This window comes from Rhincodon typus, chromosome 8 (genome assembly GCF_021869965.1).
Source record: "Rhincodon typus isolate 14 chromosome 8, sRhiTyp1.1, whole genome shotgun sequence".
NCBI lineage: Eukaryota > Metazoa > Chordata > Chondrichthyes > Orectolobiformes > Rhincodontidae > Rhincodon > Rhincodon typus.
Window position 1 is genome coordinate 91,528,312 of NC_063339.1, and position 18,000 is coordinate 91,546,311.

At 44.3% G+C, this 18,000-nt stretch overlaps 2 non-coding genes across 2 annotated transcripts; both read left to right on the forward strand.

Annotated features, from left to right (window-relative positions):
- Positions 1 to 1,718: 1,718 nt before the first annotated feature.
- Positions 1,719 to 1,791, forward strand: trnak-cuu. The gene has a single exon. It is a non-coding gene; the product is annotated as a tRNA-Lys (tRNA).
- Positions 1,792 to 17,180: 15,389 nt separating this feature from the next.
- Positions 17,181 to 17,262, forward strand: trnas-uga. The gene has a single exon. It is a non-coding gene; the product is annotated as a tRNA-Ser (tRNA).
- Positions 17,263 to 18,000: the final 738 nt, after the last annotated feature.

Below are 18,000 nucleotides of genomic sequence, written 5' to 3' on the forward strand. Positions count from 1 at the left end.
CACAGAGTCAAAGAGAGACAAATGGAGACACATATTGTGGTAGACACAGAAAGGACAAATTCTCCATTCGAAATGGCTGCTAACTGACAGAAAGGAAAAGAAAAATGTCTGTGCCATTACCACAACATTCCCCGGTAAGACTACTGTTTATCCAGCCTCACCTCGTTATTCCGACCAAACTGTGAATGAAGGGATGAGAATACAAGAAAAGGAGAAGCAGAAGTGCTTGTGGAACAACAGAAAGGAAGTTCGTGGTGAATCGAGCAGAAAAAGAGGAGACACTGAAGCAGCCTCCTGACGACAAATGTATTTTCTTTGCCAGTAAAACTCACGGCTTCACAAATCAGGGACCTTGAAGTGAAGCAGTGACGGTGATTATCTTTGTTGGTTGTTCATGCTGTGAATGTTACAGTTCTTGCTCATGTCCGCGCTAACACCACAATTCTACTGCATGTAAGCATCACACATAAACCCGGTGATAGGTTCTGAAAACAGAAAGGCCTCCAGCTGCGCAATGAGACTGACTCCCTGCATTAGGAGCTTTTGCAGAGCCCAATGTTAACAGTTTCTGTTTTGCAATTGGTCAGTGCATTCGGATATTGAGAGAAAGACTGGTGTTTTGAGACTACCCAGGAATGCAGCCTCTTGTGTTTTCCTACTCATCGACGTTTCCGGTGACACAGAAGATTGTCAATCGGGATTGTACCTTCAGGAGACAGCGTCGAAACTTTGTCAGCTCCACAGTTATCCAGTCAGACCCTGGACATACAGGTTTTAATACAGTTATTATCAAAATGTACCTTCATTTAATTCATAGAAATCTATGAAGCGATTGGAATCAAATAAACCCATGAACGATTTTCTCTTCCCCTGCTCCACACGGAGTGAGACATGGACAAGCAGCAGGATTTGACCCCGCACTCTCCAATCCTCCGCTGCCAGCAGAAAGCGGCCACTGCAGATTTAATCAGCCGCTTCGTGTCCATCCCTGCGAGGCAAGATCCTCCAACTGGGGCCAAACCTCTCATGCACCAAGCACAGGCTCAGGAAAACACAGGGCGATTCCATCCCGTTCAGTAAACTTCAGAGCAACATTGACACAATCTCCAAGTGAGTGGAACTTACTCTGAACCTCACTTGGGAAAGGTCATTTGATACAACGAGTGGAAACCTGTTCCTTCTGAACAGTTGTTCCCGTGTGGAAAAGGGCGAAAATCATTTTACATTTCACAACGGCTGCAGCTAATTCTTCTTGACCTTCGAATCTTTTTAACCGAACTGTGAAAATCCAGTCCCCAGATGCGAAGCTGCAGAATTTGCTGATGTACCGAACAAACAAAGTGCTGAATGTATTGAGTGAGACTGGGCAGACAGACACGCATTTCACACAGCCCGTAACAGAAATAACTGGGTTTATTGAAGCAGATTCACCGTCTCTCAGAGTGACTGGCAGTCGCATGGGCAACTCAAGGATGAGGGCACCGACATTAAAATATGAATTTTGAACGTTAAATTCCGGAACAAGCGCTGAAAATGGATTATAATGGTCCGAAGGAGTAACAGCTGAAAATTGGAAGATGTAACTGATGTTATTTGTGATTGAGAGGAATGAACTGGAAACTTGTGCTTTTCCAGGTGGATCATCTTTGGCACATTGAAATTAGATTGCAAGGGATTTGGCTCAGTGTGAAATGGGAGAAAAAGTATCTACCAATTAAGCCCGGCTCGCTCAGTCGCTGGAGCATGAGACTCTTAATCTCAGGGTCGTGGGTTCGAGCCCCACGCTGGGCGTCTTCGCTTCTTACAACTTTACTTTCTGAGGTGAAGGCCAGTTATTCAGTCCTCCAGCATTCATTAGTGAAACCAACAGCTTTCGCTGTGCCGAAAACATGGTTTCTCTCCTGCTGCTTTGCTTAAGATACTGGTTTCCTGTTGCAGAGTGCAAATTGTTTCCACTTCACTGGAAGTCCCAGAGATCAGCTTGTCGGTGCAGCCGCTTGTATAATAAATGACCAGACTTTTACAGGGGCAAACCCAACTCCAATCCTGCACCAACAAGACTGTTCAGAGTCACAGAATGAGAATGGTCACTTCCTGGGCGGCTCCATGTCAAATGGAGCTGAACCAGAATTACCTAATTCTGAGGATACCACGGAAAGCATCAATGAAGTCTCCCTGAACATTACCCAATTCACAAGGAAAATTATCTTCTTTTGTGACCGTGTGGGTTTATTCAATAAAATCTTTATTCTCGGGAAGAGAGGGGAAAAATTGTGAGTTTTCAGTATGTGACAGGAGTGATGTGGGTGAACCCGGAAATATGGTGCAGTCATGTGTTCTTTATCGAAGGATAATCTCCTTTTGCACAGGCACATTATATTTGTTGCTCAACCGAATCTCACAAGATGCGTTCAGCTTTGCGTTGATATTGGTTTTGATTGCAGGGCTATCGGCATCTGGCACGAAACTGATATTGTAGCCAGGCATAACTAAGCAGCAAAGAAAATGGACAAGAGGATGGGGTTCCTCTCAAGAATTTCCCGGTGCCTTTGTATCAGTTGTGTGCAGTAGCATCATTGGAAAATGTCATATGTGAGCTCTCAGGCCGTGGTGTGGTGATATGGCCAAGCGGTCTGAGCTGCGGGATTCAGGTTCCAATCGCTGAAAAGGTGTGCGCTTGCATCCCACTGTGGTTACCTGCTATACCGAAGCTGCGTTTAACTTCTCTTTGTTTTGCCCAAAGTAATCTTTGACGTGGGACAGCACAACAGCCTCTATCGGGTCAGCGTCCACGGCATGTTTCTATGGTGCAGTGGTTATCACATGCGGAATGCCCCCAGCATGATAGCGGGGGCTGCGCTGCTACGCCATGTCCCAGGCAAGTTACGTTCCTCCCCCCTATTCGCTGAAAGTGAATGCAGATGGTTATTTTGCTGCTGGAGTGAAACAAAATCCTGCATTGAGTCTACTTGCGGTTATTTGGCTTTTCTGGCGAAAAAGAGGGTATTGCTATGTGAAATTTCTCCCATTTCCTTCATTTCTGTTCTGGAGAAGGGAGCTGATGAGCCACCTTCTTGATCTGCTGCAATCGTTGAGGTGCAGGCACACCCGCATTGTTGATCAGAAGGGAAACCTAATCTAATCGAGACTGTGATTCCTCGCGTTCACATTTCGTGGGTCATTCTTACTCTTATTCTCTTTATTTCCTGACTTGAGCAGTTTCCGGTAAGTGGCGATGGATTAAACCTCCAGTGTATTTGGAGGAGCAGTTTGGAAGTGCCCCAGGGTATTGGGGTGTTGGCATCTGGTGGGAAATTGATATTGTAGCTGGGTATAGCCGAGCAGCTAAGAAAATGGACGAGGAGGATTGGCTTCCTCGAAGCCTTTCCCAGTGCTTTCGCTTTTGTTGTGTTCCGGCAGCAACAACGCAAAAATCATTTTTGAGACAATCGCTCGTATAACATGGTGTGGTGTGACCTCTGGTATGTGCTCTTGCCCAGAAGTGGAAATCTTCACCGGAATACTGACCGGCTAAGCAGAAAGATAGGGAAAGTGAAAGGAATTATGATAATGTTTCTCGTGCCTGGACTGCCTGTGGAACAATTTCGCAATGGGATTTGCCGTTCTCGGATTCTAAATCTGCTTACCATTCGAGACGAAGGATTTTTTTTTCGGAGCCACTTATTTTGCATCACAGGCTTAATAACTGTAAGTATGTTGCATGGTATTATCTCGTGCGCGGCTCACTCGGCTTTGTGCATTTTCCCTGCAGTCCGGTGCTGCTCATGTTACACTTACACCGGAAAGTTATTCTGGTTTGAACAAGGGACCGAATCATATTCCAACGTGAAAATGTAAATCCCAGAAATGTCGTACAGATCGTATTTTCTTTATTGGAATATGCATTCTCACAGACACAAAGCATTTGTTGATCACCGAGTCTCAAAATATACGTTCAGCTTCTCATTCATTTTTGTTTTGATTGAAGGGCTGCGGGTATTTGTTGCAGCACATATCACAACCGTGAAGGTATAGGAGGAGTAGACTGGGGATCGATATAAACCAGTGACTAATCTCCCCAGAGCCCGATGTACAATAGTGAACATTCGGCCCCAGTGCCTGATGTTAGACCGTGACCACTCTCCCCCACAGCCCAGTATAAACCAGTGAACTTTCTCCCACAGAGTCCGATATAAAACAGTGAACATTCTCTCGCAGAGCCCAACATAAAAGAGTGAACATTATACCCCAGAGCCCGATATGAAACGGTGACCATTCTCGTCCAGAGCCAAGTATAAAATAGTGACACCCGCTAATCCTCATAAACCCGCATTTAGCATGGCTTACCAACCTGGCCTCCACATCCCCGCACACAACGCGGCAATTTCCCATAGCAATTATATGAATTATATAAAGCCAAAAACAAGAAAGGCTTGTTGGATTAGTGGTATGACCCTTGCATAGGGTACTATGCAGTGTTAACATGTGAGAGGCCCTGGGTACAACTCCTCAATGAGCCCAGGTATGTTATTTCACTTTTGGGGGAGGGGGGATTACAATGCTGTCAGGCAAGAACTTCGGAGAGGAATTTGGGAATAGATGTTCTCAGAGAAATGCACGACAGAAATGTGGAGGTTGTTTAGGGAGCACTTGCTACAGCTACTGGATAGGTTTGTCCCACTGAGGCAAGGAAATGATGGTAAGGTGAAGGAGCCTTTGATGACGAGATACGTGGAACACCTAGTCAAGAGGAAGAAGGAAACTTACTTAAGGTTAAGGAAACAAAGATCGGACAGGGCTCTAGATGTCAACAAGGTAGCCAATAAGGAACTGAAGAATGGACTGAGGAGAGCAAGATGGGGGGGAATGGCAGGTAGGATTTAGGAAAATCCCAAGGCATTCTCTTCTTATGTGAGGAACAAGAAGATGGTCAGAGTACGGTAGTGCCCAACAGGGATAGTGGAGGGAACTTCTGCGCAGAGCCGGATGAGGTAGGGGAGATCCTTAGTGAATACTTTGCTTCAGTATTCACCAGTGAGAGGGACCTTAACATTTGTGAGGATAGCATGAAAAAGGCAGGTTGATGTTAGGAAGGAGGATGTGCTACAAATTTTGAAAAACATGAGGATAGATAAGTCCCCTGGGCCAGACGGGATATGCCCAAGGTTGCTACAGGAAGCGAGGGAAGAGAATGCTTCGCCTTTGTTGATGATTTTTGCGTCCTCACTGTCTACTGGAGTATTACCGGATGATTGGAGGGTGGCAAATGTTATTCCCTTGTTCAAGACAGGGAATAGGGATAATCCTGGGAAATACAGAACAGTCAGTCATTCTGTGGTGGGAAAATTATTGGAGAGGATTCTGAGAGACAGTATTTATGATTATTTGGACAAGCACAATTTGATTAGAAATAACCAATGTGGCTTTGTGAGGGGCAGGTCATGCCTCATAAGCCTTATTGAATCCTTTGAGGATGTGGCAAATTACATTGATGAAGATCGAGCAATGGATGTGGTGCATATGGATTTTAGATAAACATTTAATTAGGTTCCCCAGGGTGGGCTCATTTAGAAAGTTAGGAGACATGGGATTCATGGAAATTTGGCTGTCTGGATACAGAATTGCTGTCCAATAGAAGCCAGAGGGTTGCAATAAATGGAAATTATTCAGCCTGGAGCTTGGCGATCAGTGGTGTTCTGAAAGAATCTGTTCTGGGAACCCCACTCTTTGTGATCTTTATAAATGACTTGGATGAGGAAGTGGAAGGGTGGGTTAGTAAGTTTGATGATGACACGAAGGTTGGTGGCATGGTGGATAGTGTGAAGGGCTGTTGGAGGTTGCAATGGGACATTGACAAGATGCAAAGCTGGGCAAAGAAGTGTCAGATGGAATTCAACCTGGAAAGGTGTGAAATGATTCATTTTGGAAGGTCGAATTTAAATGCAGAATATAGGGTTAATTGCAGGATTCTTGGCAATGTGGAGGAACAGAGGGATCTTGGAGTCATCGATAGACCCCTCAAAGTTGCTACCCAAGTTAATAGGGTTGTTAAGAAGGTGTATGGTGCGTTGGCTTTCATTGGCAAGGGAATTGAGTTTAAGAGCCGCAAGGTTATGTTTCAGTTATTTAAAACCCTGGTTAGACCACACTTGGAATATTGTGTTCAGTTCTGATCGCGTCATTGTAGGAAGGATATGAAAGCTTTAGTGAGGGTGCAGAGGAGATTTACCAGGATGTTGCCTGGACTGGAGGCCAGGTCTTATGAGGAAAGGTTGAGGGAGCGAGGGCTTTTCTCTTTGGAGCGAAGAAGGATGAGATGTGACTTGATAGAGGTATATAAGATGATGAGAGACATAGATAGTGTGGATACCCAGAGACCTTTTCCCAGAGTGGAAGGGACTATTTTGAGGGGGCATACTTTTAGGGTGATTGGAGAAAGATATAGTGGAGATGTCAGAGGTAGGTTCTTTACAAAGAGAGTGGTGGGTGCGTGGAATGCGCTGTCGGCAGTGGTCGTCGAGTCAGATACATTAGGGACATTTAAGCGAGTCTTGGACAGGCGCGTGGATGATCGTAAAATATAGAGTATGCAGGGTAGTTTGATCTTAGAGTCGGATAATAGTTCGGCACAACATCGTGGGCCGAAGGGCCTGTGCTGTACTCTTCTATGTTCTATGTGTTCAATTCACCTAGCCTGCATAAGTTTAGATCGTGGGAAGAAATTGAAGCACTCAGACGCAGACATGGTGAGAATGTGCATCCTCCACGCAGACACGGAAGCTGGGTCCTTTTTGCTGAAAGGCCCCAAAAATTCTTGGATCCAGCCTGGTAGAGAATTGAACCCCAGTCTCCTGCGTGACAGGTGGGGATACTAACCACTACAGTGCTGAGGACCTCGGATGCAAATGCCCCTTAAGCCCTTTACGTGTGCACCAATCAAATACAATCGCTTAAGTATCCAAATTCTATTTCTATTGCTTAGCCCATTGTCATTAATGCCATAGCATCACAAATTCACATCTGAATGCTTCTTAAAGTCATCAGGATATCTGCCTCTAGGACACTTACAGGCAGTGGCTTCCAGATTCCAAACACCCGCTGGCTGAAAGCGTTTTTCCGCAAATTTACTCAAAACTTCCTTCCTCTTACATTAAATCTATGGCCCCTGGTGATCGATCCCTCCATCAAGGGGAAGCGTTTACATGAGTCTACCCTATCAATATCACTCATTATTTTGTACATCTCCTCTGCTCTAAGGAAAACGACCACAGTCTGTTCGATCTCTCTTCATAACGGAAACTCTTCAGCCTAGACAATATCCTGGTAAATCTTTCCTGCACCGTTTCTGGTGCTATCACATCCCATAATAACGTGAATTACAGAACTGCACACAATACTATAGCGATAGCCAAATGAACAAATACAATAAATGATGCAGAAAGCCACAGAAACTGGTCTTTTCCGATGAAGTCTATTTTGCTCATTATTGCCGTGTGTCGTTTTCCTAAGTCTGATGTTCCAATAATCATTGGTCCGTGTGTTTAAAAGCTGCTACATGAGTCTTGATCTCACCGTCCCAGTATCTAAATATTTCGTTTGGTTTAAAGTTCCCGGTGGTGAGACAGACCACGTTCACACAGCAACAGTGATCGCAACAAGACAGAATGAACGCTGTCAATGTGAAAATGGATGTTCGATTGTGCAGTGCCTCAGTGAAGTGGAAGGAGGGACGTAAAGAAGAGTTAGTGATTGTGGGTGGAAGAGAAATCTCCAAGTGGTGGGTTTGAATTCAGATACATCAAATGCAGATATGTGAGAGAGCGGGGTTTGAGAGATGATTGTCACCACCTCAAAGAATATTTTCACGGAAAAATGTGTGATACTTGCCGCATTTCTATAGCCCGTGTCACAAGGAATAAAAAAAAACTGCAGCAAGCACCCACTACCGTAGCTCGCATTCGAATCGAGGTTGCTGCAGCCACAACGCAGTGTGTTAACCACTATACGATGTCAGCACCACATGAATCAGCTTGCTTGCAAAGAGCAATAACTACAGTGGCAGAGTATAGATATGTTCGGAACAGCACCACATCAGCAATAGGAATTCTTTCCAAGCAGTGCACTGTAATGTGGGGATTAACAGAGGGCTGGAATCTGTAATTACGATGCTCCCAGAGACTGTGGAGATTCCATCAATGAGTATATTGAAGACTGAGATTGATAGATTTCTACAAAGTATCAAAGACTCGGGGAATGGTGCAGGCTCTTGTTGAAATGTACCTTTCAATAGCAATCGAGTTTAACATCGGATACTTCACCAGTTCGTTCACACAAGGAAGTAACCATTGCTGCATATGACCATATAATCCCAGTTCCGAGGCCCGGAACCGGAGAAACTCAGTGGCCCAGCCACGAAGATATAACCGGAAATGGGGATGGCAATGAGTGTGCGGACATACGCTGTGATAATAGCTGACGGGATAGGCTGTGCATTAAGAGCCAAGACAATGTGACAAAACCGAGATAGAGCCGAGGGGATGATGTGCAGAAGGATGAGAGAATGCAATGCTGAATCAGACTGTGACCAGGGTGATACAGATAGAAGTGAGCTCCAACCTCACCCGGAGCAGCTTTAATTGACATGGAGCAGGGATTATTGGGGCATCAGGCTGTATGAAAAGATACGCAGCAATTTTAATTTGAGGCAAAATCGTTCTTGGCAGCACAGTTATTTGTGGATTGAGGGAGGATCTGTCCGTGAAAATGACACAATTTTAATGAAAAATGCTGCAAATATTCAACTCGTCAAGAGAGAAATCTGTGCTGGGAGAAATGGAGCTAACGTTTTCGCTCTCTTACTTTTGTCATATGGCTGACCCTGCACTGGGTTGAATTGCGGGAAGGGCTTTTTTTTTGCTCGTTTCATATTATTCAATTTCATGCAAACATGCACAGGTCACTGAAGTAATCTGAACTTCTGAAAAATATCGGTAATATATGATGTTGTGATGAGGCTCGAGTTTACCTCACGTTACGGAGGGAAAGCAGGAAAGCGGAGTTGACATTTCTCAGATTAGCAGCGATCTCATTGAATGGCCGAGCAGACTCGAGAGGATGAATTGTAGCTTCCGGACGACAAATGCCAGTGAAACTCACCGCGTCACAAAAGGGAGACTATTGAATTGAAGTAGCGAAGGTGATTATCTTTGTTGGTTGTTCATCTTGTGAATGTTACTCTTACTGCTGATGTCCCTGCTAACAACACAACACAGCACAAAGGTGAATAGCCTGACTGAGCAATGACGGCGAAGGCACCATTCGCCTCTTTGAGCGGCTGGAATATGGACTCTGATGTTCTCGGGGACATGAACTGACATTGAAAGGATTGCGGATAGAGCAGCACTGCCTTTGCTGTTGTCACCATCAGGAACAATAAAACTTGATTCCCTGACCGGGAATCGAACCCAGGCCACAGCGGTGAAAGCGCCGAATCCTAAACACGAGACCACCAGCGACAGAGGCAGCAGGTGTACACCGTTTCTTAATGACACAACTTCTGGCTTTTTTTTCTTTCTGCGACAGTTGTTTCTCCTCCGAAATGATTGAATCATCGTGTTTTTACAACACGGAAAGAGGCTCAACATCCCAGTTTCCAGCTTTGACCCATAGCCTTGTGTGCTACGAAGCGATGGACCGGCCGTTTGAGATGTTCACATTCCCTTGGGGAACTGGACCACATTTTCACCCTCAGAAGGTAACACACAGACATATTTCCCAGAAGGTGACAAAGGCCTCAGCAGAGACCAACCCCCAGAAATTAGGATTTTACCCATTTGGGTTATATTGTCCTGTTCCACACTTCAAGACCAGAATCTGATCACAGCAAAGAAAAAAAAGCATTCGGCCGCTCCCCTCTAGGGTTGGTCCCCCATTGTTTCCTTGCCAATCTGCATTTTATAATACCTCAACTCACCTAACTGCTGGCCTGTGGAGGAAATGACATTGGCATAATTTCAGACGATATGAATGTGCTCCTTTGGATGTTGGATGCGGCAGTTGTACAAACATTCTCATATCCTCCAGTTAGAAGTAAACTCATGACCGCTGCTTTACAAGACCATTGCTTTCAATACTGCGCTACAGAGCGAAGACTGTGCTCTGTAAGATAGGGTTTCATGCATTAGAAACTGCAATGTAATAGTTGACAGGATAGTCTGTGCATTATAAACCAAGACAATACGACAAAACCGAGATGGAGCCGAGGGGATCATGTGCAGAAGGATGAGAGATGCAATGCTGAATCAGACAGCGACCAGGGTGATACAGATAGAAGTCTTCCCTAGTAGTCTACTGATTCGGATTCGGTGCCTTCGCTGCCATGGCGTGTTCGTGGTTAAGATTTACAATAATAACTATGAAATATTGACTGAACTTTGGAAGCAGAATTATGTCGTAGACCAGTCGGTATCGCTTCAATCTATATTACAGTTCTGCATCAGCAATGTCAGCTGAAATTGCCTGACGTGCAATTTGTTTAAGACAAGAACAGGAAAGGTCAGGAAAAGTGAAGGGCAATGGTGGTTTGTGAGAGTTGACTGTAGGCCTAACGGAGCCAGGCTCAATGTGGGCACTGAAGACTGGTTTCTCCTGTTTACCCTGGTATACACATCACTCCGGATCAATCAACCACAATGACTGCCCCTTTGTTTGCTACCCTTTGCACATCTCACCTTGGTTCAGTGCCCCGATGGCATCCACACATTTTTAAGTTAGCAAATTTTACTTCGGTCAGTTTTGCAGCCTTATACTAGCATTATGCATTTTAGGAGTAGAAAGAGACAACTCAGCCCATCAAGTCTGCTCCGCTATTAAATGAGCGGATAATCCTGATCTGATAATCCTGAACTGCACTTTCTTGGATTTCTCCGTAACCTTTGATACCCTTGCTGCTAAAAATCTTTTGATCTCAGCCTTAAATATACATAGTGGCCCAGCTTCAACAACCCTCTTCTGTAAAGAAATCCACCGATTCACAACCATCTGAGAGAATAAATTTTACCTCGACTCTGCCTTAAATGTGCGACCTCCATTCTGATATTAGACACTCTGTTCCTAGATGGCCCCAGAAGGGAACTAACCTTTTTGCATCCTATCCGTTACATCGCCAAAAACACCTGTATGTTTCAATAAAGAGCATTTTTGCAGTACTGTTTCTGAGCTGATGAAAGCAATGGATTTCAGTGCTTCTTCCCAATTAATTCACCTCTGATGTGAAACTCTCACTGATTCTGATAGAGATTATCATTATCACTAAGGAGGCAGTGCTGGGCAAGGTAATGGGGCTAACAGTAGACATGTCTCTTGGCCCTGATGAAATGCATCCCAGGATACTAAAAGAGGTGATGGGGGACATAGCAAATGCACTAGTAATTATTTACCAAAATTCACTGGACTCTGGGGTGGTTCCCGCAGATTGAAAAACAGCCAATGTGATGTCACTGTTTAAAAAGGAAGTAGACAAAAAGCAGGTAACTTTAGGCCAGTGAACTTCGGCAGTGGGGAAAATGCTTGAATCTATCATTAAGGAAGAAATAGCAAGACATCTGGATATAAATTGTCCCATTGGGAACACCATGCATGGGTTCATGAAGGGTAGGTCATGTTTAACTAATTTGGTGGAATTCTTTGAGGACATTACTTGCAATGTGGAAAATGGGGAGCCTCTGGATGTGGTGTATCTGGATTTCCAGAAGGCATTTGACAAGGTGCCACACCAAAGGCTGCTACATAAGACAAAGTTGCATGGTATTACAGGTAATGTATTGGCATGGATAGAGGTTTGGTTGACTCGTAAAAAACAAAGAGTAGGGGTAAACGGGTGTTTTTCTCGTTGGCGGTCAGTGGCTAGTGGTGTGCCTCAGGTATCAGTGTTGGGGCCACAATTGTTTACGATCTACATCGATGATTTGGAATTGGGGACTAAGTCTGGTGTGTCAAAATTTGCAGATGACACTAAGACGTGTGGTAGAGCAAACTGTGCAGAAGACACTGAAAGTCTGCAGAGGGATATAGATAGTCTAAGTGAGTGGGCAAAGGTCTGGCAGATGGAGTACAATGTTGATAAGTGTGAGGTCATCTATTTTGGTAGGAATAACGCAAAATGGACTATGTTTTAAATGGTAAAAAATTGCAGCATGCTGCTGTGCAGAGGGACTTGAGTGCCCTCGTGCATGAATCGCTAAAAGTAGGATTGCAGGTGCAGGAGGTAATGAAAAAGGCAAATGGAATTTTGATGAAAATGATAGAAAATCAAAAGTCAGAAGCAGTGTCGTTGAGAAAAGATACAAGAGTCTGAAGTACCTTTTCTGGTGGTCGAGTGGTTAGCATTTGGCGCTTTCACTGCCGTAGGCTGAGTTCCGCTTTCGGTCAGGGAATGGGAGTTCTATTCTGCTCGTTTGTTGTGATGACTGATTTTCAGGAGCAGGAAAGAAGCTGTGGAGCCTGTAGATGGACTGTTTTGTCCCAGAAATTATTCAAGTTAACAGAAGTCAAACAACTGAAAGTCTGACAGAGAAACAGGAATTGACCGAGAAACTCAGCAGGCCTGGCAGCATCTGTGGAGAGAAAGAGAGGTAACCTTTCAGGTCCACAGATCGTTAATTGGAACTAGGTTAGTTATGCATTTTAATAATATAATATTAGGCGAAGTTATCAGCTTTATCTGTCAAATCGGCATATTTATCAAAATTTCTCTCTCTGATTAGCCGACAATTGTTAATTGTTACAGTTCACAAAACAGCCAATCGGGTTAAGCTCAGGCAACTGGAGTGGGAGCAGAGGACTAATAATGCATTGAGTATAAACGTAAGAAGCAAGCCACCTCCACCTTCAGGAATCAAGCAACTAGCGCTATTTGCGAGACGTTTAGACAAGATACCCTCAATTTAAACCGTAGGCACCAGTGGGACTACGAATCACAGATCTCCTGTTTATTAGAGAGGCGCTTTCACCAACTAAGCCACAACACCACACAGGCTGATTCTGTCCCCATCCATATGTTCATGTACTTAAAAACCCGATCACAGAAACTTGATGCTTTTTTTTCTATCTCAATGTTATTCAGTGAGAATTTAAGTCAAACACCGCTTTTGTAAAGATGGACAGTTCACAGCTGAACATTTCCAGTGAAAATGCACAGAACGAGACAATCTCCTTTTACACTGCTTTAAAACCGATATTTTCACAATTTAAACTGGCGAGACAAAGAGGATGTGTTCATCCTCTCTGTACCCATTAACCACGTTAATACACACAGGCGAAACCTCGCAAACTGCATTCAATTCTATTCTCTCTGCTCGAGGAAAGATGAAAAGGTTTAGAAAAGGTTTACGAAGAAGTTGCCAGGGTTGGAGCAGTTGAGCTGGAGGGAGAGGCTGAATAAACGAGGGCTATTTCCACTGCAGTGTTGGAGGCTGAGGGGTGACCTTATAGAAGTTAATAAAATCATGAGGGGTAGTGATAGGGTCTTTTTCCCAGGGTAGGGGAGTCCAAACTTGAGGTTACAGGTTTAAGGTTTGAGGGTAAAGATTTTAAAGGGACGTAGGGTGTAATGTTTTGACACGCAGGATAGTGTGTGTATGGAATGAACTGACACAGGAAATGGTGGAGGCTGGTATAAATACAACATTTAAAAGGCATCTGTATGGATCCATGTATAGGAAGGGTTTAGCGGGATATGGGCCAAATGTTGGCAAACAGGACTGGATTAATTTTGGATATCTGGTCGGCATGGACGAGTTGAACCAAAGGCTCTGTTTCTGTGCTGAATATCTCTAGGACTCTATAATTGCTTTCAGTGTAGAAACGGTTCACTCAAACATCCTACCTGCTACACACCAGAGAGATCACACTTAGGAGAGGTCGATCAAATGCTCCAAGTGTTGGAAGAGATCTAGTCAGTCTTCCCGTCTGCTCTCACACCAGCAAATTCACATGGTAGAGAAACCATGCATTTGTTCTGAGTGTGCGAAAGGATTCAATCAATCATCCCAGTTGCTGAGACATCTTGGCAGCCACACAGATGATAAATATTTTAGTGGCCTTGACTGTAGTTGTTCATTTTTATCAAATATTATGTACACGTTCTTTGGTGACTGGACAACTGATAACAAGACACTTACAGACACAGAGTGGAGTCAGGAGCTACACACCCGTAATGTTGAACTCTGTAAATACATCTGTGCCAAGTAAAGAATGGTTTACTATTTTTCCTTCACTATAAAGCCCTTTTTTTTACGAAGGTGATAAATTTCAGAGAAAAATATTTCCATAACTGTTCAAAGAGGCAAAAGATGCATTAGGGGTAGGATGTGGAATGTGGCTAGTTTAGATCTGGTAATGTGTGATGTGGCAGGTTTAATGAATTACATCAAGTTAAAAGATCTCCTAGAGAATAGTGCCCATCAAATAGTGTACTTAAGAGTATGGTGGGTGGGTTGTGGGGAATGGGTATTTCAACTTGAAAAATACCCATTCATCCCGATTCTGTGTCTTCGGTTAATTAAACAAAAGGAAATCCATGCTCATTTATTACCCAACACTGTGAACTCTGACCTTGTGCTATGACCTTTTATATGACCCCTTTTTGAGTGCTATGGAAAATTTTTCAAGTACACTTCATCTCCGGGCTCCCTTTATGAACTCTGCTTTTAATATTAGCAAACAACTCTTGGAAAATTGTCAAGTGCAGATTTCCTTTCAGCAAACGATGTTGACTCAGTTTGACTGCAGTCATGTTTGGTGAATGTTCGGCTATTTCTTCCTTTACATTGTTCCCTAGCATTTTTCAAATGACAGATAAGCAATTGTAGCAGATGGAAGCCATTTGGCCAATCAGGTCAGCTATACCTTTTAATGAGGTCATGGCTGATTTGGTAATCCTCAACACCACTGTTCTGCCTTATCCACGTGGCCCTTGACTCCCGAAATGACTAAATGTCTGTCTGTCTCAGCCTTGAATATACCGAGCCGTGAAAGCCTCTGTTTTCAAGAATTCCACAGATTTGCTTCTCCCTGAGCGTGAGAACATCCACCTTATCTCTGATTTCAATGGGCAACTCGTTTCCCTGAGATAACGCACCCGGGTATAAATCAGAGCACAACAAGCCTCCAAAGTTAGATGTGAACTCATCGGCGTCTCCAGCGCCAGTTGTAAGTATTTAAAACATTTTGTTTTTTGACCTCTAGTTAAAGCAACTGCCCTGATTTGCACGTTAGATTTGCCAAACAGGAACCTGCTCCAAACGTACTTCATTGGCAGTGATTTAGGTGGTGGTGAAAGGCGCGATAAAAATACGAGGACACAATTCTTTCTCGATCCATTGGCCTGATAATTAATCTCTTCGCTCATGGAAATGGATCCTTTCCATCCACTCTATCTCTCATCAATGTGTTTAGTTCAATTCAATCCCACAACAGCCGACTTCATTCTGATCAAGTACAGGGTGACAGTAAATTTTTGGGTCGTGGTCCAGACATCACAAATCGAATACTCGCCTTTCCTGTTAGAACCGTTTCATGAGACATATTAAACGCTAATGTGTGGCCTGTAGTCGTGGCCGAGTGGTTAGGGCGATGGATTTGAAATATATTGGGGTTTCCCCGCGCAGGTTCGAATCCTATTGAAACAAACTCATGTTTTCTCAGGTCTGGTCGTTCGTTGACATTCAGGGAAGACGCGTTCTGAACAAGAATGTAGCCGCATTCAAAACTTTTGCTCTGCTTCTCTTTCCACCAACACAGCTGGACCTGTTGAGTTTCTGCAGTATTCTGTGTGTATATTCTGCATAACTGCCGCTTTTTATGAAATATCTTCAATCCCAGTCCTCTGGCAACTGACCCTTGTCGTTGGCACAGTTTCTCCCGACGATCAACCGGCCCATCCTCACTCCCACTCAACCTCAAAATTACATAGAGCCCCAGGAAATCTCCGGTTTTGCTCCAAAGAGAACATTCCCGGCCTCGGGATTCTGTCCACCAAACGGGACTTCCTCATCCTCTGGACATGGTGCAAGAGATTTTGGGAAAATATTGTCGGTTGGTGTGGAGAAAATATTAAGGAAGCAAAACAGAAAACCCAGACTTCAGCTTTGTGAATCTTTAGAAACATTTTGGGAACTGGAATCACAGGAGAATGAAGAGTGAATTTTCCGACTGAGCACAAACAGTCCAGACACCTGCCACTTCTTTAAGAGTCCGGGACATTGACTCGGCTGTTATCGGGGCATGAACTGATCTGAGACATTGAAAGAATTCTCGTTCCTGCACATCAGGAATTCAAATCTCATCTCGGCTCCGGGACAATTAGAAAACTCGGAAATGGACAAGACACTGAAAGGGTCGAAGGGAGACGGGCCCGGTTGTAGAAGAGCTGGTTCCCAGTGATATGGATGGGTGTGCAGAGGGTAGGATCAGACTGATCCCATGTCTCCTCAATGAATGTCCCAGGTTTTATTTTGGAAAAGTACAGCTGATACAAGACAATTATCATTCCAAGCGAGGCAGCTGGAAGTTTGAATTCACTAAGAGCCCGCTTTAAGTGCTGCTGCAAGAGCTCGCCATTTTCTCCGGTGCAATTGGCTGTCGCTCGCGACTGTGAAATGTGAAGTTGGCGGTTTGAGGCCACTGAGGAAGGAACAAGTGCTGTTCTCACTCTGCCAGTTCCCTTTTGACTATACAGTTACGGGTTTTAATGCAGTCAGGAAAATATTCCCCAAACGTAAATCTTGTCCGGTGAGTGACCACAAATGTATTTCGATGTTGCTTTAATAGCTACCATAAAGAGCTGAGAATTCTTGGAATCTGAAACAAAAACAGAAACTGCACTGCAGAAAGGAGAAAACAGAGTCCTGAAGAAGTTCTGAAACGTTGACTCAAATTCTCTGCCCACAAATGCTCCCAGATCTGCTGAGACTTTCCTGCAATTTATATTTTCGCTTGTAAGTTAACGTTTATTTTATCTATTTGGATGAAACAACTAGAGTCACCATGTACCAAATTTAACACTTTAGAAATCTGCGAAGTGATTGGATTCAAACAAACCCAGCAATAATTCATCCATCCACAGCGTGACTGGGCACGGAAAGCGACCTGAAAAGATAAACGGCATTATCTCACTCCCAGTAGTCGTGGCTGAGTGGTTAAGGCCGTGGACTTGAAATCCATTGGGGTACTCCTAGGCAGGTTCGAATCCTGCTGACTGCGGGTGAAAACAAATGCAAAGGCTGTTTGTGACAGGGGTCACAGCAGGAAGAGCTAAACTTTCCACTTAGATTGCCCCTGGCGGGAAAACGCAACTCACTGCCTGTCATGGTAGAACAAGCACACACCTTCATAAAAGTGAACGTGTTTTAGGATATACACTTGCAGGGGCAACCATGGTCGCTCTGTGAGCCATGTGCTGGAACTCCAAACTAAACTTTCTCGTGGCGTTGAATGCTTGATCTGCAGCAACGAAAATCCTTTCAAGGTCTCGCTGAGAACCGCAAAGGGGAGAGGCAGCTGAAATAGTCCACAAGCTGCTCGTGTGCACGTGTTAATTTTCCAACCCCACCGACCGAATCACTGCAGTTGCTGGGAATGAAAAAAAAACAAAAACCCAGTCTCAGCATTATGAACTTTTAGAAGGGAGGGGAGAATGAAGTGTGAAACTGTCTGACTGAGCAAAGACAGTCAAGGCACCTTGCCCTTCTTGAAGAGGCTCGGACATTGACTCTGATGTTCTCGGGGACATTTGTTGCTGTGGGTGCAAGTATTCTTTGTATTTTTCTCCTATAAGGATCGCTCATATATCAGACATGTGTCAGCTCTCTGACACCTCCTCCTACCGTCCCTTTGATCATAACGCCACCCCGACCACCAAAACATCATCTCCCAGACCATCCATAACCTCATTTATTTCTGAAGAAGGGTCTGGGCCCGAAACGTCAGCCTTCCTGCTCC